General features: G+C 39.8%; 1 protein-coding gene across 1 annotated transcript in view; it reads right to left on the bottom strand.

The window, feature by feature from the left end:
• CLIP4 (CAP-Gly domain containing linker protein family member 4) overlaps window positions 1–25,459 on the bottom strand; it is a 135,545-nt gene that overhangs the window by 101,687 nt on the left and 8,399 nt on the right. The gene's annotated exons all lie outside the window — the stretch shown is intronic.

Genomic DNA, 25,459 nt, shown 5'->3' with positions numbered 1-25,459 from the left:
AGGGGTGGGGAGAGGGTAGAGGGAGGGATTACCGAGGGGCAAGAGGAAACTGACTGGGGTGATGCATATGTTCATTATCTTGTGGTAATGGTTTCATGGGTATATATTATATCAAAACTTATCAAACTGTATATTTTAAATAAAGATGGCAATTATATCTCAAAAAAAAATGCTGAAGAAAGGAAGCTAACAATGTGGGCTTCTGAAACAAATGAGTTCTTAAAAGTGGCCTCTTTCTCAATTTAATATCAGAGCAAACAAAAAGGGAAGGGTCATTGGATGTATAACAGGTTAGAGACATGCTGCGTCTTGGTGATTTTTGAGTAGCCCATTTAAATGCAATGCCTGCAATCCCAATCCAAATTCCAACAACCTACTTTGCAGACTTGGAAAAGCTAGTTATCAAATTTATCTGGAGGTGGAAGATGCCTCGAATTGCTAAAAACATTCTAAAAAAGAAAAACAAAGTGGGAGGACTTACACTCCCTGACTTTGAAGCTTATTATAAAGCCATGGCAGTCAAAACAGCATGGTACTGACACAAAGATAGATCTATTGATCAATGAAATCAAATTGAGAATTCAGAGATAGACCCCCCAGATCTACAGCCAACTGATCTTTGATAAGGCCCCCAAAGCCACTGAACTGGGACAAAACAGTCTTTTCAACGAATGGGGCTGGGAGAGTTGGATATCCATATCCAAAAGAATGACAGAGGACCCCTACCTCACACCCTATGCAAAAATTAACTCAGAGTGGATGAAAGATCTCAATATAAAAGACAGTACCATAAAATTCCTAGAAGATAATGTAAGGAAACATTTTCAAGACCTTGTATTAGGTGGCCACTTCCTAGACCTTACACCCAAAGCACAAGCAACAAAAGAAACAATAGATAGATTGGAACTCCTCGAGCTTAGAAGTTTCTGTACCTCAAAGGAATTTGTCAAAAAAGTGAAGAGGCAGCCAACTCAATGGGAAAAAATTTTTGGAAAACATCTATCTGACAAACGACTGGTATCTTGCATATATAAAGAAATCCTACAACCCAATGACAGTAGTACAGACAGCCCAATTATAAAATGGGCAAAAGATATGAAAAGACAGTTCTCTGAAGAGGAAATGCAAATGGCCAAGAAACACATGAAAAAATGTTCAGCTTCACTAGCTATTAGAGAGATGCAAATTAAGACCACAACGAGATATCATCTCACACCAATTAGAATGGCTGCCATTAAACAAACAGGAAACTACAAATGCTGGAGAGGATGTAGAGAAATTGGAACTCTTATTCATTGTTGGTGGGACTGTTTAATGGTTCAGCCACTCTGGAAGTCAGTTTGGCAGTTCCTTAGAAAACTAGATATAGAGTTACCCTTCGATCCAGCAGTCGCACTTCTCGATATATACCCAGAAGACCTGAAAGCAGTGACACGAACAGATATCTGCATGCCAATGTTCATAGCAGCATTATTCACAATTGCCAAGAGATGGAAACAACCCAAATGTCCTTCAACAGATGAGTGGATAAATAAAATGTGGTATATATACAAGATGGAATACTACGCGGCAGTAAGAAGGAACGATGACGTGAAACATATGACAACATGGATGAACCTTGAAGACATAATGCTGAGTGAAATAAGCCAGGCACAAAAAGAGAAATATTGTATGCTACCACTAATGTGAACATTGAAAAATATAAAATAAATGGTTTATAATGTAGAATGTGAGGGAACTAGCAATAGAGAGTAATTAATGAAGGGGTAACAATAACCCAATAAGAACAGATAAGCTATTGTGGGTAAATTGAACATTCTGGGAATGCCCAGGAATGACTATGGTTTGTTAATTTCTGATGGGTATGGTAGGAACAAGTTCACAGAAATGTTGCTATATTAGGTTATTTTCTTGGGGTAGAGTAGGAACATGTTGGAAGTAAAGTAATTTTAGGTTAGTTGTCTTTTTCTCACTCCCTTGTTATGGTTTGTTTGAAATGTTTTTTTATTGTGTTTTTTTTTTTTGATATAGTTAATAGTTACATTAAAAAAAAGAGTTAATTTAAAAAAATGAAAAAAATATGCAGAGCCCCCCTGAGGAGCTGGTGGAGAATGCAGGGGTATTGGCCTGCCCCACCACGGTAGTTGCTGATGTGCTCACAGACACAGGGGACTGGTGGTTTGATGGGCTGAGGCCTTTACCACAGGACTTGCCCTTGGGAAGACAGTTGCTGCAAAGGAGAGGCTAGGCCTCCCTATAATTGTGCCTAAGAGCCTCCTCCCTAATGCCTTTTTGTTGCTCAGATGTGGCCCTCTCTCTCTAGCTAAGCCAACTTGGCAGGTGAAATCACTGCCCTCCCCCCTACGTGGGATCAGACACCCAGGGGAGTAAATCTCCCTGTCAACATGGAATATGACTCCCAGGAAGGAATCTAGACCTGCCATCATGGGCTGGAGAACATCTTCTTGACCAAAAGAGGGATGTGAAAGGAAATGAAATAAGCTTCAGTGGCAGAGAGATTCCAAAAGGAGCCGAGAGGTCACTCTGGTGGGCACTCTTACGCACTATACAGATAACCCTTTTTAGATTCTAATGAATTGGAATAGCTAGCAGTAAATATCTGAAACTATCAAACTACAACCCAGAACCCCTGAATCTTGAAGATGATTGTACAACAATGTAGCTTATGAGGGGTGACAATGTGATTGGGAAAGCCATGTGGACCACACTCCCCTTTGTCCAGTGTATGGATGGATGAGTAAAAAAATGGGAGCAAAAAAAAAAAAGAGGGGGTCACCCACTGTTCTTTTTCACTGTAATTTTTATTCTTTTTGTGTGTGTGGTAATGAAAATGTTCAAAAATTAATTTTGGTGATGAATGCACAACTATATAATGGTACTGTGAACAACTGAATGTACGCTTTGTAAGACTGCATGGTATGTGAATATATCTCAATAAAACTGAATTTTAAAAAATATAATGCCTGTAGAGATTAACTTCTTGTTCTGTATAAATGCCAAAATAAAATTAAATCAGTCCAGAGTTATGCTCCTTTCATAAGGCCCAAATATTTCAATCGTCACCTCCCTGCATTGTTCTTCAGAGTAAGTCTTGGATAATTTATCTCCCTTGAACATTCCTATGAACATTTGGTTGTTTATTTTTGTTATTTTTGCCTTAGTAACCCTACATTTAAGATTTTGGAGCATATTTTTTTAAAAGTTGTGGGAAAACAGAAATGAAATTTCCCAGAAATAAAGTTGTAAATGGGATTGGTGTCCCATCTCCCATTCAGCATAGACAAACCATGGTTATGTTAAATGAGAATTGAAACTGTTTGCCATCTGCTCTTCAATCCAGGTGTAATTTTGTTGAATTCTTTTGGAAAAATTTACAGCATTTAAGTATAAGAAAAGAAATGCACCTAGTTGTCTACAATGTTACAAAAACTCTTAGCTGTTCTTTCTCTGAATCATTGCTAACCCTGGGAAAATCTGAGACTCACTTCTGACTTACATTCCACCATGAATTCATATTACCACCCAGTGACCTTTCCCAAATTGGTCACACACACCTGCAAAGCCGTAAACCACAAAAAGAGTGAGGAGTCTATTTTGAGGAGTTTTTACAACTAAAACGCATCATCTTACCAAAGTATAGGGTACATATGTTTAGAAATACATACAGGATGTGGGGAAGATGGCAGCATAGGGAGGTATGACATTTAGTTAGTCCTCTGAAACAACTAGCATATAGCCAGGAACAACTAGTAAATAGTCTGGAACAACTTCTGGGGGACATCTGTGACTGGTCACACATCGTACACCAGTCTGGAATGGGTGGAATGGCTGAGATTGCAGCCTAAGAATTGTAAGTAAAGCTCCCCAAACTGTGAAGATGGCATCACTCCCCCACCAGCACAGCAAGCTGAGCTGAAACACTTCCCTGTGGGGAAAAGAAGCAGTCTACTAGGAGAAAGGGAAGGTAGCTCAACCAAGCTCCAATTGTGCTTTTAGTTAATGAATTTGGACTACTGAATACAAGGCACAAGTGCAGATAAACCTGGAGCAAGCAGGAAAGGAACCCAAGGTTTCTCCTGGCAGAGAGGAGGCAGGGATGATGGAAAAAAAACCACAAATAAATAAAAACAGAGGCTTTTGGAGTTGGCTGAGCTCAGAATACTGAAAAAAGGCTGTGTGCCAAGAAAAGGGGCACAGAGAACTGGGCACAAACTCCGGTTCCTGACTGGTAATTGGGGTCTGGGGATTGGCTTTGAAAAGGGGATTTCTTTATTTTTTCCTTTTTTTTTCTCTCATTCTAAGTAGCTCATTAGAGAAAGCCTCAGGCATTTTCAATTGTCAGCACTGACCCAGGCAAAGATGGAGTTAAGATAGTTAGAAAGACAAAGGAAGATGTCAACTTTAGGAGATAAATCCCTAAAGGGCTTATCTTCCCTAAGAAAAGGGGGAGGCAGAGCCCAGCTCAAGTGGCTGCCCTCCCTCAGAGACTCAGACCCCAGGGTCTGGGAGGGAAAAAAACAGAAATGGCTTAAACTTGGCTTCTGACACTCTCACACCTGGCAGGGACAGGGTAAACTGAGAATTACAGGCAATACACCACTTTATGCCAGTGGGGAGCTGTTGGCTAAGATGAGCCACCTGCTGGGCAGAATAGGAAAAGTACAGCATCTAGAGGCCTCACAGGAAAGTCTGACAACTTTCTGGGTCTCATCTTCAGGGAAACCTGATACAGATTACACCCTCCTGAGACCAGGGCCCATCTGGTCTGAGAAAATCTGATGGGGTAATCAAGGAAACCAGATGCCTAGACAACAAAAAAATTATGAATCACACTAGAAAAAAAATGAAGATATGACCCTGTGCCAGTTTGAATGTGTTATGTCCCCCCAAATGCCATTATCTTTGATGTAATCTTGTGTGGGCAGACATTATCAGTGTTGATTAGATTGTGATTCTTTGAGTGTTTCTTTGGAATGTGCCCCACCCAGCTGTGGATGATGACTCTGATGGGATAATTTCCATGGAGGTGTTGCTCTGCCCATTCGGGGTGGGTCTAAGTTGAATCACTGGAGCCATGTAAATGAGCTGACGGACAGAGGGAACTCAGTGCAGCTGAGACTGACATTTTGAAGAGGAGCTACAGCCAAGAGGGACACTTTGAAGAATGCACAGGAGCTGAGAGTAACTGCTGACAGTTTGAAGATGGCCGTTGAAAGCAGACTCTTGCTCCAGAGAAGCTAAGAGAGGACAAATATCCCAACTAAGAGTGACATTTTTGAGGAACTGCAGCCTAGAGAGGAATGTCCTGGGAGAAATCCATTTTGAAACCAGAACTCTGGAGCAGATGCCAGCCACCTGCCTTCCCAGCTAACAGAGGTTTTCCAGACAGCATTGGCCATCCTCCAGTGAAGGTACCCGATTGCTGATGTGTTACCTTGGACACTTTATGGCCTTAAGACTGTAACTATGTAACCAAATAAACCCCCTTTTATAAAAGCCAATCCATCTCTGGTGTTTTGTATTCCAGCAGCATTAGCAAACTAGAACAGGCCCATTCAAAGGAACAAACTTGTACTTCAAATGAGATACAGGAGTTGAAACAACCAATTAAAGATCTTCAAACAAATATGCTAAATCAATTCAAAAATCAAATTAATGAGTTGAGGGAAGATATGGCAAAAGAGATGAAGGACATAAAGAAGACATTGGGTGAACATATGGAAGAACTTGAAAGTTTGAAAAAACAATTGGCAGAATGTAAGGGAATGAAAGGCACAATACAAAAGATGAAAAAAAGAATGGAGACATACGACAGTAGATTTGATGATGCAGAAGAAAGGATTCAGGAACTAGAGGACAAGACATCTGAAATCCTACACACAAAAAAACAGATAGGGAAAAGAAAGGAAAAATATGAGCAGTGCCTCAGGGAACTGAATGGCAACATGAAGCACATAAATATATGTGTCATGGGTGTCCCAGACACATATCCCCAGAAGGAGAAGAGAAGGAAAAAGGGACAGAAACAATAATGAAGGAAATAATCACTGAAAATTTCCCATTTCTTATGAAAGACATAAAATTGCAGATTCGAGAAGCGCAGCATACCCCAAACAGAATAGATCCAAATAGACCTACTCCAAGACACTTAATAATCAGATTATCAAGTGTCGAAGACAAAGAGAGAATTCTGAAAGCAGAAAGAGAAAAATGATCCATCACGTACAAGGGAAGCTCATTAAAACTATGTGCAGATTTCTCAGTAGAAATCATGGAAGCAAGAAGGCAGTGGCATGATATATTTAAGATACTGAGAGAGAAAAACTGCCAACCAAGAATTCTATATCCAGAAAAACTGTCCTTCAAATATGAGGGAGAGTTTAAAATATTTCAGACAAACAGACACTGGGAGAGTTTGTGAACAAGAGACCTGTTCTACAAAAAATAGTAAAGGGAACACTATAGGCAGATAGGAAAAGACAGGAGAGAGAGGTTTGGAGAAGAGAGTAGAAATGTAGACTACCAATGAGAGTAAAAAGAGAGAGAGAGGGAAAATAAAATAAGATATAACATATCAATTCTAAAAGTCAAAATTGTAAACAATAGTCATTACGTTGAGTGAAATTAGCCAGAAAAAAAAGGACAGGTACTCTATGGACCCAATAATGTGAACAAACATTGATGAGTGAAATTTGAGTGTTAAAGTTGAGAATATAGGTTATCAAGAGATAGAAAGAGGTTAGAAATTGGGCATTTGATGCCAAAGGAGTACATAAAGGTAAACAGGGTGATAGCATGGATCCAGAAACGGATAGCATAATACTGTGTGATGGGAGCACAATATTGTAAGCACTCTGAACAAGTGTGTATGAGTATGGTTGAAAGAGGAAGGCTAAGGGCATGTATGACACCAGAAGGAAAGATAGAAGATAAAGACTGGGATTGCATAACTTAGTGAAACCTAGAGTGGTCAGTGATGGTGATTAAATGTACAAATATAAAGAGAGAGAACAAATGAATGGCAGAATTGTAAGGTGTTGAAAATTGGATGGTACAAGAGAAAAAAATACAGTCAATGCAAACTAGAGTCTATAGTTAATGGTAACATTGTAAGATGCTTCCATCATTTTTTTTTTAAAAAGGCAATATAACAAAGCTTAATGTCTATAAGGGGGGGTGCTATAAGGGAGTGATATGGGATTATTGGTGGTGGTGGTGTTGTCTGATCATTTTATTGTGTTTTACTTTATTTTTATTTTTCTTCAATCTTTTATATTTTTAGTCTTCATTTTTTTTCTCCTTTTCCTCTTTCTTTGAGGAAGAAATGGAAATGTCCTCATATAGGTTGTGGAGGTGAATGCATAAATATGTGACTATGCCGGGAATCATTGATTGTTTACTTAGAATGGATTGTATGGTGTAAAAATAAACTGTTTAAAAAATAAACAGAGGGATGCAAGTGCTGGAGAAAATGCAGAGAAAAAAGATGTACCTATTCACTGCTGGTGGGGAAGTAGAATGGCACAGCCCAGCTGGAGGGCAGTGTGGTGGTTCTATAGGAAGCTAACTACGGGGTTGCCATACGGTCCTGAAACCCTGTTATTGTGTGTATACTTGGAAGAACTGAGAGCAGGGACATGAATGGACATTGAACACTGGTTTAAGGCAGCAGTATTCATGATTAACAATGGATGGAGGTAGTCTAAGGGTACATTGACTGATAAACAGAATGACAAACTGTGGTGTATACATTATACGGAAAATTGAGCAGTGGCAAAAAGAAATGAGTTTATGAGGTATGCAACTAGGTGAATGGAACTTGAGGACTGTATGTTGAGTGAAATAAGCCAGGATCAAAAAGATAAACATCATGACGCCTCACTAATGTGGACTAACTACAATGTGCAAATTCTGAGAATTGAATCTGAGAGCATAGGTTATCAGGGAAAAGGCTTAGGGTAAAGTTTCCTAGATTGTAAGCTCTTACAGCAGTCACATCTATTCATGAGTTGTAATAGGTAATTCTAAATTCTGAGATGCTGAGCTCTTTGTGTATAATCTGGTCGGTCCCTGGAACTTTGGGTATCTGTGTGACACCTGAGACTCAGAGCCAGAGTTGGCAGCTATGAATGTCAGCATTACCCCATACAGCAAATGTTAAAGAAGCTGAGAAAGATATCAGACTTTATAATTAGAGACATGAACAAAATGGACTTCGTTAGGACTAAGGCAAACCAGCCTAAAGGGAAAAGGATGATATTGACTGTGTTTTAAAACTTTTTAACTTCTATGTGAGACCAAAGGAATTGATGTTTATTTGGAGGAAAATCTATATTTTCTGTAGCACACTATATAATTTAACTTGTATGGTCAGTTTATTCAAACACCATAATTACATGGAAACTTGAATAGGGGGTGAGATCTGTTTAGTTTTTACAGTTTAGCATGAAGTCCCAATACATGCTAGAGTAATTTGGGCAGAGAATAAAAATGTATTTACAAAGCCCCCTTGAGGGACTGAGGAAAGATTGGAAATATTAAACTCTCCCTCCCTGGGGAATTCCTGATATTCTCATTGTAGTAGGCCAAGCCCTCGATCTTGGTGCTTGCTCTTATGAACCCTGTTACTACAAAGGAGAGGCTAAGCCTACTTAAATTGTGCCCCCAGAGAACCTCTTCTATTACTCAGATGTGGCCTCTTTGTCCAAGCCAACTCTGCAGGTGAACTCACTGCTTTCCCGCCTACATGGGACATGACTCCCAGGGGTGTAAATCTCCCTGGCAACATGGGACATGATTCCCAGGGATGAGCCTGGACCCGGCATCATGGGACTGACAAAATCTTCTTGACCAAAAGAGAGAAGAGAAATGAAACAAAGATTCAATGGCTGAGAGATTTCAAATGGGGTCGAGAGGTCATTCTGGAGGTTATTTTTATGCATTTTATAGATATCCCTTTTTAGTTATTAGTGTGTTAGAATACCTAGAAGGAAATACCTGAAACTGTTGATCTGCAATTCAGTATTATCTTTGAATGTTGAAGAGGATTGTATAACTATAGAGCTTATACGGAGTGACTGTGTGACTATGAAAACCTTGTGGCTCACACTCCCTTTATCCAGTGTATGGACAGATGAGTAGAAAAAAGGGGGACAAAAAGTAAATGAATAATGGGGGGGGAGTAAGAGATGTTTTAGGTATTCTTTTGTACTATTACTTTTATTCTTATTTTCATTGTTATTTCTTGGAGTAATGAAAATGTGCAAAAATTGATTGTGGTGATGAATGCACAACTATATGATGATACTGTGAACAACTGATTGCACACTTTGGTTGATTGTATGGTATGTGAATATATCTTCATAAAATTTCATTAAAAAAATCACAATAAAGAAAGTAAATACACAGATCAACAACCAGTCACAATTTCAGAACTTAAGTTCTGCTAGCATGTTCTTAGAGAAAACAAGCAAAATTGTTCCCCAGTTATAGGGAGATGAACATAGTTTTTCCACAGGTCCTTCTGATAGCTAACATGTGTCTGAGCCATGGTCTAGCAGTTTGGGAAGAATTCGCAATTACCACCAAGTTGAAATTAGACATCTCCTTTCCTGTGCTTCATTTACTTTACTTCTTAATGTTGTGGAATTTGTATTATGGGCTGGATGATGGTTATCATGTACATGCCCAGCTTTCCCCCTTTCTTGCTCCCCTCCCCCCCAACCCTCAATAGCCCCATAAGCTCTCCGAGTTCAAGGACAATGACTTACCATCATTGTAACTCCCTGAGCCAAATACAGAATAGGCCCTCCATTAGGTTGTTTGAATATCTGAGTAAAGAATGATTGTTTCCTGTTCCAGCAACCCCTCACACTAAAAAACACATAAAAATGTTGTCTGAAGCATAATTTTAAAAATATACATACACAGCTGAACTTACTAGAGAAAAAAATGTCCCTAGATACCAACAAAGCTCTGGCAGTCAAAATAGTGAATGTACCAACCCAGACCAAGTGGCCAAGGGGGCCTGGGCTGCAGAATGTTATCTGACCTAATGGTCAGTGCTTGGATTTCATGACCACCCAGGAGCAGGGCTGGGGGTTGAGCCACACACAGCAGGAAGCTCATCCTGAGAAAGCTGTACAAAGCCAGGACACTCAACAGTGGCAACCTCAGTGAAAAGAGAATGCTCCTTCTCCAGTCAGGGTGATGGTAAGGAAGCTTGTCTCTACCTGAGGACTCTGTGTAGGAAAGAAGAAAGATTTCCAAACCTCACCCTTATACTACATCCAGCCTCAAAGTTCTAATGTACAGTCCCACATATTGTAGGACTCTCCCAGCTGAAAATTTAACAGAAAATTTAGCTTTGGTCTGGTGGTTTTTCTTGGGGCACTTGGCAGAAGCAAACAGATAACACTGTGGAGAAACACCATTACAGCAAAGCTGTGCAGAAATCTCACATTTTAAAAAAAGCCCCAACTTATAAGGAGCACATAATCAAAACCTGCCAAGCACATGAGAAAATAATTTACCATAATTATTAGTCAATAGAGATCCCCAGAATATGGAAAAATTAAACAACCAAAAAAAAAACAAAAAACTACAAATTAAGTATTTTTAAAATTATGAGATACATGAAAAGCTAATCAGTATAAAAATAATAAGACTCTGTCGATGGAATGTATAGTCACAGAAATTAAAAATACTTAGGCACATTTTTGAGAAAGCCACTGAAGCTAGAAGCTAAACCCAGGAGACAAGGTTCAGCAGAGCCAGCCATGTGCCTTCCCATGTGACAGAGGAACCCTGAATGACATCAGCCTTTCCTCAGAGAAGGGAAAAGTTCCATGGAGCTGTAAGCCCACCCATTCCAGTTGGGTCTTAATTAGTTTACTGGAGTCCTTTAAGAGAGCTCACAGAGAGAAGGAGCTCAGACATGCTGAGAGAGACATTTTGGAGAGAAGCTAAGATACGTAATTCAGACTTTGCACCTGGGAGAAGCTAAGAGCCAACACAGACTCAGATGCTTGGAGATGCTAGGAGATGCAGACAGAAGGATGTTTGGAGATGCTAAGTGAAGAGATAAAGCCCAGAGTTTGCCTCAGAGAAGCTAAGAGAGGACCTCCTCCACCCCCTCACCCCCAGACACTTAGAGAGAAATATCCTGGGAGAACAAGCAAGGATGCACAGAGACTGAGAGAGAGAGAAAAGAGAGACAGAAGCCCAGATACATTTTGGAGAAAACCACTTTGAAACCAGAACCCAGAAGCAAAGGACCAGCAGACACCAGTCACGTGCCTTCCCAGCTGACAGAGGTGTTCTGGACACTATTGGCCTTTCTTTGGTGAAATTATCCTCTTGTTGATGCCTTTATAGCCTTAGAACTGTAAATTTGTAAACTAATAAATCCCTTTATAAAAGCCAAATTTCAAAAAACAAATTTCAGAATTAATGAAAGATATAAGTCCTCATACACACAAAGCACAACAAATCCTAAGCAGGATAATAAAAGTAAATCTTCATCCAGTTTCTTCATCATAAAACAATAGTACAGCAAACGCAAAGAGACAAATCATAAATAAAACTAGAGAAAAAACAGGTTGACTTCAAACAAACAATAATAGGCAGTCAGCAGATTTGGCAACATCAACAATAGAGTTTTGTGGGGGATTGAATCACGTCCCCCTAAAAAGGCTTGTTCAGGTCCCAACCCCTGGTCCTGTGGGTGGTTTTTTGTTTGTTTTTTTTTTAACTTATTTAATGCAATTTTATTGAAATATATTCACACACCATACAATGATCCAAAATGTTTGGATGAACAGTGTTGCCTGTTCATTCCACATGTAGATCAGGGAATTGGGATGCAAAGAACATCTCTTCAGGTATGTTCCAAGTCTTGGCTAGTGGGAAAATTGTCTTAGCTTTTAAGTTTTAAGAAAGTCCACTGCTGATGGTGATAGAACTGGAAAGATGGGACATTTCTTCAAATTGCTTGAGTTGTCTTCAGGCTTGGCTCAAAACTGATGCCATGTTGGAACTACCTTTTGCTGATCAATTAGTTCAGTGCCACATGAAACCAAAGAGGGTAGAATTTATTTAACAGGCTGAAGGGCAAGGCTAGCACATTGGAAACAAAGGTTCACTATACAAAGTTCTGTTTTGGATGTCATGATTTGACCTATGGTATGTCTAGATCTACATTTTTAAATGTTAGCTTTAAAATGCCATCTTGGAAGATGGCAGACTGGTGAGCTGTATGTTTTAGTTACTCCTCCAGGAAAGTAGGTAGAAAGCCAGGAACTGCGTGGACTGGACACCACAGAGCAATCTGACTTTGGGCATACTTCATACAACACTCATGAAAACGTGGAACTGCTGAGATCAGCGAAATCTGTAAGTTTTTGCGGCCAGGGGACCCGCGCCCCTCCCTGCCAGGCTCAGTCCCGGGGGAGGAGGGGCTGTCAGCTCTGGGAAGGAGAAGGGAGAACTGCAGTGGCAGCCCTTATCGGAAACTCATTCTACTGATTCAAACTCCAACCATAGATAGACTGAGACCAGACACCAGAAAATCTGAGAGCAGCCAGCCCAGCAGAGAGGAGACAGGCATAGAAAAAAAACAACACGAAAAACACCAAAATAAAAGTGGAGGATTTTTGGAGTTCTGGTGAACATAGAAAGGGGAAGGGCCCTGAGGCGCATATGCAAATCCTGAAGAAAAGCTGATCTCTCTGCCCTGTGGACCTTTCCTTAATGGCCCTGGTTGCTTTCTCTCTTAGCATTTCAATAACCCATTAGATCTCTGAGGAGGGCCCTTTTTTTTTTTTTTTTTTTTAAATCCTTTTTTCTTTTTCTAAAACAATTACTCTAAGAAGCCCAATACAGAAAGCTTCAAAGACTTGCTATTTGGGCAGGTCAAGTCAAGAGCAGAACTAGGAGAGCTCTGAGACAAAACGCAATAATCCAGTGGCTGAGAAAATTCACTAAACACCACAACTTCCCAAGAAAAGGGGGGTGTCCGCTCACAGCCATCATCCTGGTGGACAGGAAACACTCCTGCCCATCGCCAGCCCCATAGCCCAGAACTGCCCCAGACAACCCAGTGTGACGGAAGTGCTTCAAATAACAGGCACACACCACAAAACTGGGCGTGGACATTAGCCTTCCCTGCAACCTCAGCTGATTGTCCCAGAGTTGGGAAGGTAGAGCAGTGTGAATTAACAAAGCCCCATTCAGCCATCATTTCAGCAGACTGGGAGCCTCCCTACACAGCCCAGCAGCCCAGAACTGCCCTGGGGGGACGGCACTCACCTGTGACATAGCACAGTCATCCCTCAACAGAGGACCCAGGGTGCACGGCCTGGAAGAGGGGCCCACTTGCAAGTCTCAGGAGCCATACGCCAATACCAAGGACTTGTGGGTCAGTGGCAGAGACAAACTGTGGCAGGACTGAACTGAAGGATTAGACTATTGCAGCAGCTTTAAAACTCTAGGATCACCAGGGAGATTTGATTGTTAGAGCCACCCCACCCCCGACTGCCCAGAAACACGCCCCATATACAGGGCAGGCAAAACCAACTACACACGCAAGCTTGGTACACCAATTGGACCCCACAAGACTCACTGCCCCACTCACCAAAAAGGATAAGCAGGGGAGAACGGGCTTGTGGAGAACAGGTGGCTCATGGATGTCACCTGCTGGTTAGTTAGAGAAAGTGTACTCCACGAAGCTGTAGATCTGATAAATTAGAGATAAGGACTTCAATTGATCTACAAATCCTAAAAGAACCCTATCAAGTTCAGCAAATGCCACGAGGCCAAAAACAACAGAAAATTATAAAGCATATGAAAAAACCAGACGATATGGATAACCCAAGCCCAAGCACCCAAATCAAAAGACCAGAAGAGACACAGCACCTAGAGCAACTACTCAAAGAACTAAAGATGAACAATGAGACCATAGTACGGGAGATAAAGGAAATCAAGAAGACCCTAGAAGAGCATAAAGAAGACATTGCAAGACTAAATAAAAAAATGGATGATCTTATGGAAATTAAAGAAACTGTTGACCAAATTAAAAAGATTCTGGACACTCATAGTACAAGACTAGAGGAAGTTGAACAATGAATCAGTGACCTTGAAGATGACAGAATGGAAAATGAAAGCATAAAAGAAAGAATGGGGAAAAAAATTGAAAAAATCGAAATGGACCTCAGGGATATGATAGATAATATGAAACGTCCAAATATAAGACTCATTGTTGTCCCAGAAGAGGAAGAAAAGGGTAAAGGTCTAGGAAGAGTATTCAAAGAAATTGTTGGGGAAAACTTCCCAAATCTTCTAAACAACATAAATACACAAATCATAAATGCTCAGCGAACTCCAAATAGAATAAATCCAAATAAACCCACTCCGAGACATATACTGATCACACTGTCAAACACAGAAGAGAAGGAGCAAGTTCTGAAAGCAGCAAGAGAAAAGCAATTCACCACATACAAAGGAAACAGCATAAGACTAAGTAGTGACTACTCAGCAGCCACCATGGAGGCAAGAAGGCAGTGGCACGATATATTTAAAATTCTGAGTGAGAAAAATTTCCAGCCAAGAATACTTTATCCAGCAAAGCTCTCCTTCAAATTTGAGGGAGAGCTTAAATTTTTCACAGACAAACAAATGCTGAGAGAAGTTGCTAACAAGAGACCTGGCCTACTGGAGATACTCAAGGAGCCCTACAGACAGAGAAACAAAGACAGGACAGAGAGACTTGGAGAAAGGTTCAGTACTAAAGAGATTCGGTATGGGTACAATAAAGGATATTAATAGAGAGAGGGGAAAAATATGACAAACATAAACCAAAGGATAAGATGGCCGATTCAAGAAATGCCTTCACGGTTATAACGTTGAATGTAAATGGATTAAACTCCCCAATTAAAAGATATAGATTCGCAGAATGGATCAAAAAAAAATGAACCATCAATATGTTGCATACAAGAGACTCACCTTAGACACAGGGACACAAAGAAACTGAAAGTGAAAGGATGGAAAAAAATATTTCATGCAAGCTACAGCCAAAAGAAAGCAGGTGTAGCAATATTAATCTCAGATAAAATAGACTTCAAATGCAGGGATGTTTTGAGAGACAAAGAAGGCCACTACGTACTAATAAAAGGGGCAATTCAGCAAGAAGAAATAACAATCGTAAATGTCTATGCACCCAACCAAGGTGCCACAAAATACATGAGAGAAACACTGGCAAAACTAAAGGAAGCAATTGATGTTTCCACAATAATTGTGGGAGACTTCAACACATCACTCTCTCCTATAGATAGATCAACCAGACAGAAGACCAATAAGGAAATTGAAAACCTAAACAATCTGATAAATGAATTAGATTTAACAGACATATACAGGACATTACATCCCAAATCACCAGGATACACATACTTTTCTAGTGCTCATGGAACTTTCTCCAGAATAGATCATATGCTGGGACATAAAACAAGGCTCAATAAATTTAAAAAGATTGAAATTATTCAAAGCACATTCTCTGACCACAATGGAATACAATTAGAAGTCAATAACCATCAGAGACTTAGAAAATTCACAAATACCTGGAGGTTAAACAATACACTCCTAAACAATCAGTGGGTTAAAGAAGAAATAGCAAGAGAAATTGCTAAATATATAGAGACGAATGAAAATGAGAACACAACATACCAAAACCTATGGGATGCAGCAAAAGCAGTGCTAAGGGGGAAATTTATAGCACTAAACGCATATATTAAAAAGGAAGAAAGAGCCAAAATCAAAGAACTAATGGATCAACTGAATAAGCTAGAAAATGAACAGCAAACCAATCCTAAACCAAGTACAAGAAAAGAAATAACAAGGACTAAAGCAGAAATAAATGACATAGAGAACAAAAAAACAATAGAGAGGATAAATATCACCAAAAGTTGGTTCTTTGAGAAGACCAACAATATTGACAAGCCCCTAGCTAGACTGACAAAATCAAAAAGAGAGAAGACCCATATAAACAAAATAATGAATGAAAAAGGTGACATAACTGCAGATCCTGAAGAAATTAAAAAAATTATAAGAGGATACTATGAACAACTGTATGGCAACAAACTGGATAATGTAGAGGAAATGGACAATTTCCTGGAAACTTATGAACAACCTAGACTGACCAGAGAAGAAATAGAAGACCTCAACCAACCCATCACAAGCAAAGAGATCCAATCAGTCATCAAAAATCTTCCCACAAATAAATGCCCAGGGCCAGATGGCTTCACAGGGGAATTCTACCAAACTTTCCAGAAAGAACTGACACCAATCTTACTCAAACTCTTTCAAAACATTGAAGAAAATGGAACACTACCTAACTCATTTTATGAAGCTAACATCAATCTAATACCAAAACCAGGCAAAGATGTTACAAAAAAGGAAAACTACCGGCAAATCTCCCTAATGAATATAGATGCAAAAATCCTCAACAAAATACTTGCAAATCGAATCCAAAGACACATTAAAAAAATCATACACCATGACCAAGTGGGGTTCATTCCAGGCATGCAAGGATGGTTCAACATAAGAAAATCAATCAATGTATTACAACACATTAACAAGTCAAAAGGGAAAAATCAATTGATCATCTCAATAGAGGCTGAAAAAGCATTTGACAAAATCCAACATCCCTTTTTGATAAAAACACTTCAAAAGGTAGGAATTGAAGGAAACTTCCTCAACATGATAAAGAGCATATATGAAAAACCCACAGCCAGCATAGTACTCAATGGTGAGAGACTGAAAGCCTTCCCTCTAAGATCAGGAACAAGACAAGGATGCCCGCTATCACCACTGTTATTCAACATTGTGCTGGAAGTGCTAGCCAGGACAATCCGGCAAGACAAAGAAATAAAAGGCATCCAAATTGGTAAAGAAGAAGTAAAACTGTCATTGTTTGCAGATGATATGATCTTATATCTAGAAAACCCTGAGAAATCGATGATACAGCTACTAGAGCTAATAAATTTAGCAAAGTAGCGGGATACAAGGTTAATGCACATAAGTCAGTAATGTTTCTATATGCTAGAAATGAACAAACTGAAGAGACACTCAAGAAAAAGATACCATTTTCAATAGCAACTAAAAAAATCAAGTACCTAGGAATCAACTTAACCAAAGATGTAAAAGACCTATACAAAGAAAACTACATAACTCTACTAAAAGAAATAGAAGGGGACCTTAAAAGATGGAAAAATATTCCATGTTCATGGATAGGAAGGCTAAATGTCATTAAGATGTCAATTCTACCCAAACTCATCTACAGATTCAATGCAATCCCAATCAAAATTCCAACAACCTACTTTGCAGACTTGGAAAAGCTAGTTATCAAATTTATTTGGAAAGGGAAGATGCCTCGAATTGCTAAAGACACTCTAAAAAAGAAAAACGAAGTGGGAGGACTTACACTCCCTGACTTTGAAGCTTATTATAAAGCCACAGTTGCCAAAACAGCATGGTACTGGCACAAAGATAGACATATAGATCAATGGAATCGAATTGAGAATTCAGAGATAGACCCTCAGATCTATGGCCGACTGATCTTTGATAAGGCCCCCAAAGTCACTGAACTGAGTCATAATGGTCTTTTCAACAAATGGGGCTGGGAGAGTTGGATATCCATATCCAAAAGAATGAAAGAGGACCCCTACCTCACCCCCTACACAAAAATTAACTCAAAATGGACCAAAGATCTCAATATAAAAGAAAGTACCATAAAACTCCTAGAAGATAATGTAGGAAAACATCTTCAAGACCTTGTATTAGGCGGCCATTTCCTAGACTTTACACCCAAAGCACAAGCAACAAAAGAGAAAATAGATAAATGGGAACTCCTCAAGCTTAGAAGTTTCTGCACCTCAAAGGAATTTCTCAAAAAGGTAAAGAGGCAGCCAACTCAATGGGAAAAAATTTTTGGAAACCATGTATCTGACAAAAGACTGATATCTTGCATATATAAAGAAATCCTACAACTCAATGACAGTAGTACAGTCGGCCCAATTATAAAATGGGCAAAACATATGAAAAGACAGTTCTCTGAAGAGGAAATACAAATGGCCAAGAAACACATGAAAAAATGTTCAGCTTCACTAGCTATTAGAGAGATGCAAATTAAGACCACAATGAGATACCATCTAACACCGGTTAGAATGGCTGCCATTAAACAAACAGGAAACTACAAATGCTGGAGGGGATGTGGAGAAATTGGAACTCTTATTCACTGTTGGTGGGACTGTATAATGGTTCAGCCACTCTGGAAGTCAGTCTGGCAGTTCCTTAGAAAACTAGATATAGAGTTACCATTCGATCCAGCGATTGCACTTCTCGGTATATACCCGGAAGATCGGAAAGCAGTGACACGAACAGGTACCTGCACGCCAATGTTCATAGCAGCATTATTCACAATTGCCAAAAGATGGAAACAACCCAAATGTCCTTCAACAGATGAGTGGATAAATAAAATGTGGTATATACACATGATGGAATACTACGCAGCAGTAAGAAGGAACGATCTCGTGAAACATATGACAACATGGATGAACCTTGAGGACATAATGCTAAGCGAAATAAGCCAGGCACAAAAAGAGAAATATTATATGCTACCACTAATGTGAAATTTGAAAAATGTAAAACAAATGGCTTATCATGTAGAATGTAGGGGAACTAGCAATAGAGAGCAATTAAGGAAGGGGGAACAATAATCCAAGAAGAACAGATAAGCTATTTAACGTTCTGGGGATGCCCAGGAATGACTATGGTCTGTTAATTTCTGATGGATATAGTAGGAGCAACTTCACAGAAATGTTGCTATATTAGGTAACTTTCTTGGGGTAAAGTAGGAACATGTTGGAAGTTAAGCAGATATCTTAGGTTAGTTGTCTTTTTCTTACTCCCTTGTTATGGTCTCTTTGAAATGTTCTTTTATTGTATGTTTGTTTTCTTTTTAACTTTTTTTTCATACAGTTGATTTAAAAAAGAAGGGAAAGTTAAAAAAAAAAAAAAAAAACAAGGGAAAAAAAAAGATGTAGTGCCCCCTTGAGGAGCCTGTGGAGAATGCAGGGGTATTCGCCTACCCCACCTTCATGGTTGCTAACATGACCACAGACATAGGGGACTGGTGGTTTGATGGGTTGGGCCCTCTACCACAGGTTTTACCCTTGGGAAGACGGTTGCTGCAAAGGAGAGGCTAGGCCTCCCTATGGTTGTGCCTAAGAGCCTCCTCCCGAATGCCTCTTTGTTGCTCAGATGTGGACCTGTCTCTCTAGCTAAGCCAACTTGAAAGGTGAAATCACTGCCCTCCCCCCTACGTGGGATCAGACACCCAGGGGAGTGAATCTCCCTGGCAACGTGGAATATGACTCCCGGGGAGGAATGTAGACCTGGCATCGTGGGACGGAGAACATCTTCTTCACCAAAAGGGGGATGTGAAAGGAAATGAAATAAGCTTCAGTGGCAGAGAGAATCCAAAAGGAGCCGAGAGGTCACTCTGGTGGGCACTCTTACGCACACTTTAGACAACCCTTTTTAGGTTCTAAAGAATTGGGGTAGCTGGTGGTGGATACCTGAAACTATCAAACTACAACCCAGAACCCATGAATCTCGAAGACAGTTGTATAAAAATGTAGCTTATGAGGGGTGACAATGGGATTGGGAAAGCCATAAGGACCACACTCTACTTTGTCTAGTTTATGGATGGATGAGTAGAAAAATAGGGGAAGGAAACAAACAGACAAAGGTACCCAGTGTTCTTTTTTACTTCAATTGCTGTTTTTCACTCTAATTATTATTCTTGTTATTCTTGTGTGTGTGCTAATGAAGGTGTCAGGGATTGATTTGGGTGATGAATGTACAACTATGTAATGGTACTGTGAACAATCGAAAGTACGATTTGTTTTGTATGACTGCGTGGTATATGAATATATCTCAATAAAATGAAGATTAAAAAAAAAAAAAAAAAAAAAAAAAAAAGACACAATGCTGAGCAAAATAAGCCAGGCACGAAAAGAGAGATATTGTATGTTACCACTAATGTGAATTCTGTGAAAAATGTACAATGTTTTATACTGTAGAATGTAGGGGACCTAGAGATACCAATTAGTGGAGGGGGAATGATAATCTAATAAGAACAGATAAACTATGGAGGGTAATCTCAATGTTATGGGAGTGCTCAGGAATGATTATGGTTTGTAAACTTTCTTGGATATAGTAAGATCATGTTGGAAGCAATAGAGTTATTTTAGGTTTTTTTTTTTTCTCTTATTCCTTTGTTTTCTTAGGGGTTGTTAATTTTCTTGGGGTATGGTAGGAACATGTTGGAAGCAATGTAGTTATTTTAGATTATTTGTTTTTCTTACTCCTCTGTTTGGACATGGTTTATTAATTTTCTTGGGGTATGGTAGGAACATATTGGAAGCAAAGTAATTATTTTAGGTTATTTGTTTTCCTTAATCCATTGCTTTGTTTGAAATGTTGTGGGGGTTTTTTGGTTATTGTTTGCCTGTTTGTTTTTAATTTTTTGATAAACAAAGTTAAAAAATTGAAAAAAAATCAGTAGAAAAATGAGAGTAAAAACTAAATGACAAATAGGGTGGGATGGGGGGATGGTTTGGGTATTCTCTTTTCACTTTTATTTTTTATTCTTATTCTGATTCTTTCTGATGTAAGGAAAATGTTCAGAAATAGATTGTGGTGATGAACGCATAACTATATGATCATACTGCGAACAGTTGATTGTATACCATGGATGACTGTATGGTTTATGAATATATTTCAATAAAACTGAATTAAAAAAAAAAAATGCCATCTTGCCCACAATGATGAATTGTAAGAGGAATGAAGTAGCATGCCAGCACAAATAGATCACAGGTAATGCTGTATCTGTTACTTTCATGACACTTCAACTATTAAACTACCAATTAGAAAACTATTAGGCAAGTATAATTAGGGAATGCTCATCTCAGTAGCGGCTGGAATCTGTACTCCAAACAAAAGGATGATTGTTTGAAGTAGTACAACTGGTGCCCAGGTACCAAAAAAAAAAAAAAAGATAGGCTTAGGCAAGAGCCTTTCCTGCAGATCTCTGTAGAAATAGAGCTATTGTAATTTATAGTCTTGAGCGAACTGAAAAGTCTATCAGTAAATGTGAAGAGAACTGCCCTCCTAACCTTTATACCTTTTCAGAATGTGTCTTCAGTTGCTATGATGTTATTGTTGAACAACCTTTCCTTTCCAAAACAGAATAATTTCAAGAGATAGCTTTATAACTTTCCAGGAAGGTTGAATATTACATTACACATAGAAATTTGTTTTTGACACAGAGATAGAAGAAGACTGACATGTGGTCATATGAATGTTTGTGCTACATGTTAATTGTTTATGTAAGTCTGAGATTTACTGTTAGCCTTATAAGTATATGAATATAAATATTTTTATCAAATTCCAAGAAAATCCTCTTACATTTGAATTTCTGAGTTCCATTTATAAAACACCTCGATAAACACTATTTCTTTTTTATACTGACCTTCATGACCCCTCCAAGGAGCAGCCTGGCAAGTATTTTTATGTTCATGCTTCAGATGAAGAAACTGAGACTTGGCCACTCTGGACCTGACATAAGTGCCAACATCCTAGATCATGAGCTACTGCTATAAAGGGATGAGGATGAGACTTTTGAGAAGTCTTGGGAGAGAATTTTGCATATTTTGCAACTGGGAGAAAGATACATGATCTGTGGCCAAAGGACAGGCTATAGTGCTTTTAAAATATGTCCACAAATTCTTTGATATTCCTCCCCTCAAAAGGCAGAGCCTAATTTCTCTCTCTTTGAGTGTGGACAGTATTTAGGGATTGGCTTTGAAAGACCAGAATGTGGAGAAAGTGAAAGTATGTGACTTCTGAGACTAGGATATCGTGGCTTCCTCTTTGCTCTCCCTTGGACCACTCGCTCTGGGGGAAGCCAGCTGCCATGTTGTAAGGACACTCAAGCAGCTCCATGGAGAGAGCCACATGATGAGGAAGTGAGGCTTTTTGTCAAGAGTCATGTGGATGAGCCAGTGTGGAAACAAATTGTCCAGCCCCAGTCACGCCTTCTGATGACTGCAACCCCGGCCGATGTCTTGATTGCAACCTCATGAGAGACCCTGAGTCAGAACCACCCAGCTAAGCTGTCCCTGCATTCCTGACCCCAGAAACGGTGAGATAATATTTGTTGTTTTAAACTCTAATTTTGGGGATAATTTGTTATGCAACAATAGATAACTAAAACAGGGACCTTTTTCTAAGACTAAGAGCATAAAGGAAAACAAACAATACTTCATTTTAGTTATCCATGTGTGTGGGGGGGGGGGGTAACATAACACAACTTAAGTGTACAACTCAAATGAAATTTTATCTATGTACACGCCCATGTACCCACCACCCAGGTCAAGACCAGGACATTTCCATTACTCTAAAAAGTTCTCTCATGACCCTCTTTAGTCAATAGCTCTCCCCAGAGGGCACCACTTTTCTGAGTTCTACAACCATAGATTAATTTTCCTTGTTCTTGAGCATGATATAAATGCAATCATTCAGTATGTAGTATTTTATGTCTGGCTTCTTTCACTCAACATAATAATTTTTAAATTCATCCACACTGTTTCAGTAGCTTGTTCAATTTACCGCTGGATTGAGTTTCATTGTACAGTTACACCAAATTTGCTTATTTATTTCCCTTTTGCTAGACATTCAAACTGTTTCCAATTTGGGGCTATTATGAATAAAGTTACTGTGAGCAGTTTTGCACCAGTCATTTTGTGGACCTAGTCATTCAATCCTGTTGTGTAAACTGTTAGGCATGGAATTGATCATAAGATAGGCGTGGGTTGAACTGTCAAAGTAGCTGTAGTTTTCCAAAGTAGTTACACCATTTTCATTCCCACACAAGTGTTTTTTTTTTTTATTTGAAGCAACCCCAGTTTAAAAAGGAAGAAAAACAAAAGTTGGTCTTTAATAAAAAAAAAAAATGTGTGGCAATGGCTACGAAGCTTCCGAAATTATTTAGGCTAGTCAAGAAAACCAGTCTGCCAGGTACAGGCCTCCCTGGCAGCTGCTCCTCCCAGCAAATACTGTGATTTTGATCATTGGGTTGGAAATCAGTTTAGCCACCTAGATCAAAGGTTTTCACAGAGATGATTCGAGCAGGGGCCCAAATCTTGAGAGGGGATGAATCTCCATGAAGAACTGTCCGGATGAGCTTTTCACTCTGTTGATGGAGGAGCCGAAGGGGAGAGAAGAGACTTCCCACACGGCACCCTTGCTTCCTGGGCCCACCCAGTGGAAACATCAACACCTTGAAGCCTAACAAACAGCTCACCCAGGGCACTGACTCCGCGTTGTGTTTCCCTTGCACACTGCTTCAAACAAACAAATCGGAGAACTTTATTAATTACGCACACCGGGGCATAGGACTGTGACAAGCGTCAGGCTCCTCAGCCGTTCCCACCCTCCGCCCCAGCCAGGTTCCAGCTCGCTCACAGCAGAGCAGGTGGCTCTAACTCTTCCTGCTTCCGAGACTATCCCGATGCCCACAGTGTGATTTTCATAGGTGGTACATGGCTCAGGAAGAGAAAACGAAGACTGTAAAGCCAAAAAATCAATTCCAATCTCAGCAGCTTCAGAAAATGCTTAAAGATGCTCAATGCAATATTTTTGTCTAACAGGAAAATTTTAAAATGACAACAAGCTAAATGTCCCCAAATGGAAAATGGTTAAATAAAGGCCCCTCTTTCTCCAGCAGATAGTGGGGATTGTTGTGCATTTAAGAACAGAGAAATTACACAATGAGGCCTTAGAACAATCCAATGAGGCAGCAGTGGGCTGAGCTGAGAGCCATTCTAGACAAACATAGATTGGCAAGGAAAAAAAAAAAAAAAGCCCAGATCCACAGGGCTCCAAGCTCAGCAGCACACAGTCACTTCCTGACAGTTCAGGAGAGGATCAGGATTTGGTCTTTGACAAACCAATGAATTTTCTTGGACTTTCATTATTATAAGTGGTCTAGCTGCCAGGGGGGAAAGAAATAAGGAATTACATTTTTTAGAACCTACCACATGCCAGGCACTTAACAACCTCAACTGAGTGAACCCCCACAGCTCTCCATGAAGCAGGCGTCCTTCTTCCATTTCAAGGATGAGTTCTGGCTCAGGGAAGTTAAATAACTGGCAAAATGTTCCTCCAGCTAAAAAGGGGAGTCAGGATTTAAACCCAATTCTCCCTATTCCAAGCCCTAGCTCTAGACTTGACTGACAATAAAGTTTAAAGAAGTTTAAAACGGGTGGGCACTACCCTTAGCACAGTCACACACACCATGCTCAGACTGAGCAGAGAGCTGTGCTTGGAAGAAAACTACGTTTTCCCCCTTGAGTTCTCCTAATGACTAAATGGCTCTCCACTGCCTGGTTTTAGCTTGTTTCCCTATGAGAAAGGTTTAATAAAAAGCCACTTCCCATGAGCCCTTCCTGAGTCTCCAAGGTCCCTAGTGACAAGACTTGAGCTTTAAAAGGCAGTGAGTTTTTCTGCTTTTCTCCTCCAAACTAAGAAGGACAGGTTCCCAGCTATGTAACTCACTTCTCTAATAAAAAATAAAAAATTAAAAAAAAGAGAAGGAAACTTGCCTTCTTCATTTACTGCCTTATTTCGAGAAGTTCCCCATCACTAGAGTCGTATGTATTATTGCTACAGATACTGTCTGTTATATTTTGGGGGCCTTTCTCAATAGCAGTAGGTTGGAGTACACTTGGCTGATTTGCCCTTCTTAGCCTGTGAAGGTCACTTCTACCCTGCCAGGGTCTGTAATCGCCAGCCCTCGCTTCCCCTCCACAGAAGATCGTCTCTTCCAGAGCCTTTTTGCAATTGTGGCTCCTTTGTCTAGATTTCATATGGCAGCATCTGGGCAGAGTGAAAAACATAGGCACGTGCGAAAATAATCCACTTCCCAATATAGCAACTGCTGAGAAGTTCTATATTAGAACACACTGTGAGTGCTGACGGGTGCAAGCATGATTAGCCTAATAAGCTTAGAGCCCCACTTGCCATCCACATCTGTTGGGACATGAGCGAAACACAGCCCCTGTAATCCAGGAGACTGAGGACCCTTAGAATTTTCCTGCTCTTCACTAACAGCAAAGGATCCCAGACTGAGGAAGACAACAGGATGGTGGGCACCACTGCCTCTTCACAGTGGGGCCAAGGAAGTAAAGACAGCTGGTCTCAAGTTTAGGACATGGCGCCACGGGCTTCCAAGGATTCCAGTCTGGAAATTGCCTGGCTGGACAGGTAAGACTGTCTTTTGTTTCTATTTCAAATAAGGGTCTCTGAAAACTGTTAAGACTAT

The sequence above is a fragment of the Choloepus didactylus genome, chromosome 20 (genome assembly GCF_015220235.1).
Source record: "Choloepus didactylus isolate mChoDid1 chromosome 20, mChoDid1.pri, whole genome shotgun sequence".
Taxonomy (NCBI): Eukaryota; Metazoa; Chordata; class Mammalia; order Pilosa; family Megalonychidae; genus Choloepus; species Choloepus didactylus.
The sequence above is the reverse complement of the archived record's forward strand: the minus strand, read 5'-3'. Positions and strand labels throughout refer to the sequence as shown.